Source organism: Sinocyclocheilus grahami, unplaced genomic scaffold (assembly GCF_001515645.1).
Source record: "Sinocyclocheilus grahami isolate Dianchi unplaced genomic scaffold, SAMN03320097.WGS_v1.1 scaffold442.1, whole genome shotgun sequence".
In the NCBI taxonomy this organism is placed as follows: domain Eukaryota; kingdom Metazoa; phylum Chordata; class Actinopteri; order Cypriniformes; family Cyprinidae; genus Sinocyclocheilus; species Sinocyclocheilus grahami.
The window spans coordinates 2301508-2305763 of record NW_015505621.1 but is presented as its reverse complement, the minus strand read 5'-3'; positions in this window follow the sequence as shown (position 1 = coordinate 2305763).

Sequence of the window (4256 nt, the reverse complement as noted above, 5' to 3'; positions counted from 1 at the left end):
ATATATATATATATATATATATATATATACAGTTGTGCTCATAAATTTACATGCCTCTTGCAGAATATGCAAAATGTTAAGTCTTTCCCATCCTTTATATATATATATATATATATATATATATATATATATATATACAGTTGTGCTCATAAATTTACATGCCTCTTGCAGAATATGCAAAATGTTAATAATTTTAACAAAATAAGAGGGATCATGAAAATTGCATGTTATTGTTTATTTAATACTGTCCTGAATAAGCTGTTTATATATTCTCCACAAGACAAAATAATAACTGAATGTATAAAAATTACCCCGTTCAAAAGTTTACATACCCTTGAATCTTAATAATCTGTGTTGTTTCCTGGATGATCCACAACTGTTTTTATATTTTGTGATAGTGAGTCTCTTGTTGGTCCTGAGCAGGTCAACTGCCTGCTGTACTTCAGAAAAATCCTCCAGCTCCTGCACATTCTTTGGTTTTCCCATATTTTCTGCATATTTGAACTCTTTCCAACAGTGACTGTATGATTTTGAGATCCATCTTTTCACATGGAGGACAATTGGGGGACTCGTACATAATAATTATATAAGGTGAAAACATTTACTGATGCTCCAGAAGGCAACACAATGCATTAAGAGCTGGGGGGTGTAAACTTTTTTAATTGGATGATCAGGGTAAATTGTACTTACTTTGTCTTCTGGGAAACATTTAAGTATTTATGTAGCTTCTTAAGTACAGTGCCAAATTAAAAAAATATGATCTTTAAACAAAATAAGAAAAATTTACACATCATCATCCTGTTCAAAAGTTTACACCCTCTTAATGTATTGTGTTGCCTTCTTGAGCATCAGTAAATGTTTCCACCTTTTGTGATACTGTAGCTGTGTATGAGTCCCTCAGATGCCCTCAGTGTGAAAATATGGATCTCAAAATCATACAGTCAATATTGGAAAGGGTTCAAATATGCAGAAGATGCTGGAAAACCAAAGAATGTGCAGGAGCTGGAGGATTTTTCTGAAGTACAGCAGGCAGTTGACCTGCTCAGGACCAACAAGAGACTCATGAACAACTATCACAAAATATAAAAACAGTTGTGGATCATCCAGGAAACAACACAGATTATTAAGATTCAAGTAAACTTTTGAACAGGGTCATTTTTATAAATTCAATTATTATTTTGTCTTGTGGAGAATATATATAAACATGTTATGTTAAATAGCTTATTCAGGAGATTACTAAATAAAAATAACATGCAGTTTTCATAATCCCTCTTATTTAGTTAAAGGGATAGTTCACCCAAAAATGAAAATGTGATGTTTATCTGCACAAAGTCGCCTACATCTTGGGGGTAAGCAGATAAACATCAAAGTTTCATTTTTGGGTGAACTATCCCTTTAAAATTATTAACATATTTGTATATTCTGCAAGGGGTATTAGGACCATGTGATATTTCAGTTTTTCTTTTTTAATAAATCTGCAAAAATGTCAACAATTCTGTGTTTTTCTGTCAATATGGGGCGCTGTGTGTACATTAATGAGGTAAAAAAATGAACTTAAATGATTTTAGCAAATGGCTGCAATATAACAAAGAGTGAAAAATTTAAGGGGGTCTGAATACTTTCCGTACCCACTGTATATATGCTGTAAAGCAATCAGGTTGATTGCATGTGGAGATGAGTCTTACGTCCTGGACCATGGGCTGCAGGGAAGCAGGAAGGCAGTGTTTATTGTACAGATGTGCCAAGTGGAGTCAACAGGAAGTGGAGGAAGTGACTGAAATGACAGTGCTGGGGCGACAGGATAGGCCACACGGCCATAATCCAGGCCCGGTTCTGACCCAGCGCTCCTGCTCGCTGTTTCAAAGAGCCGCCACCACTCTGTGTCTGCAGGGACAGGAAGCAGCTTTCAGCATCACTGCACCAAAAAAGACAAAACACAGTTTTATACATCGAAGCCCAAATGTCACGCCAGAGCTGAACAAGTCAGTAGGACAGTGAGTCTGCTCTTCTTAGATCATTACAATCCTGCTATACTAGTAGCAGAAATCCAACTGAAGTGAACTTTTTATTTTTCATTTGTGCTTTTGTTTCAGTGGCTTACAAATGACGAACTGCATACACAATGTAACTGAGCATCTGGCGAGTCTCCTGTAATCTGTGACGTCTTTTCCTCAGGGTCTGCATGAAGGATTCGCTAGACGACTGACCACAATCCTCCTTTTGTTCATTCAAGGTTTTGGAGAAGAAAGAGTGCTGACGTCGTGAAGACTCTCACCCATGAAGAACAACAAACTCTGCAGATTCTTCATGTCCGAGGAGCACCGCAACATTCAAATGGGGTGAAGAAATAATCATAACTTCCTTTATTTGGCACTTGAAGGTTGAAAACCACACTTATAAGACGTCTAAAACTTCTGTCCTTTACATGAATGCTGTTTCTCTTGTTTGAGCAATCCTAGATAGACCAAATAAGGAACAACCTTTAATTAAAAGTTAAAATAAAAATCAAATTCAAGTATTTTTTTAACTGCCTGCATATATACATAAAACACACACACACACATATATACAGGTATATATATATATACATATATTTATATATATATATCAGTGCTGTCAAATGATTAATTGCATCCAAAATAAAAGTTTTTGTTTACATAATAAATGTATGTGTACTGTGTATATTTAATATGTATATATAAATACACACACATGCATGTATATATTTCAGAAACAAATTTGTTTATATATTAAATATATTTATTTATAATATAAATTATAGGAATCTAAATATAGACATGTAAATAAACATGTTAATATTTTCAAAATACATACTGTATGTGTGTGTGTATTTATATTTATACATAAATATACACAGAAAACACATATTATGCAATCAAAAACTTATTTTGGATGCGATTAATCTTTTGACAGCACTGTATATATATATATATATATATATATATATATATATATATATATATATATATAAAATATAAAACAATTAATTAAACATACAATTAATTATAATTAATTATAGTTAAAAACATCATTCTAAATTATACAACAACTTAAAATAATAATTATTATTTTTAACTAGCCTATATAAATAAGTATATATTATTTGTTATATATAACAAATATTATTCAAAATATAAATTAAATATTAACAACATACACAAAAACACAAAGTAAATATTTAAAAATATCAATAAATACATTAAACTATATCAAAATAATTAAATTTTTTATTTAAAAAAGTATAGGCTACCCACCTGTGCAAACAAAGCCATTTGCTTAGTTTGAATTAAATGCAATAAACCGCTTGGCCTGCATTTTATTACAGCCAACTTCTTTATGATTTATGTTTCAATTACTCTGGTACTCTGATTATTTTCACACTTGGAAAATAATTTTGGCCAGCCACAAAGTGCCGATAAAAAGAGACCAGCTGGCATCTCATCTCAGAACAAAGCGGACACTTCCCGTCCCAGTGTTTTATATCCTATCCGTGACAAAACACACTCCCGCTCCCTGATGAAGGCTCAAGTGAACTATTAAAACACACAATCGAGAAGATCTACCCAGAATGCAGTGCAGCCCAGGCGGGTCTGCAGGTGGGCGCCAGGCCTCGTCCAAAACTAACACAGTTAATATGGGGTTAGTGAGATTTCAGAAGAAACAGAAACACATTTTATAGCAGGGAGGAGGAGAGCTGGAATAACAATAATATGGTGTTATACTGTGGTCAGGCTAAACCAACATAAATTCAGCGCTGAGTTTGACAAACAGTGGCACACAGAGCTGACACACAACAGAAAAGCGCAGTGCGTTTGACAATTAATCAACATTCCCTGTAGTTTTATTAGCAAGAGCAAACTAATTATCTTGGTGGTTCAGTTTATGAAGACGAGAGTTATTAAGGTTACTGAAATGCGATGATGTTAGTGACACACAGACGTGAGATGTTACTGCACTCTGCTCGACAAACAACTGCAATTGCAACGTTAATAAAAATAAAACCGTGTTAAATAAAACAATGTACAGATGATATTAGGTGAATGCCTCAAGAGTACACTCTAAGAACAACAAAATAAAAAATTAATAAAACAGCCCATTTGTGTCTTGTTAATATTAATTTGCATGTGTGGGTCATATTTCACTCTAAATCAAAAGAAAAATATAACTATTTTGCATTAAGAAAATGAAGCCTTTTTAGGACCATAAAGAGTTGTTGCAGTATATATATATATAGA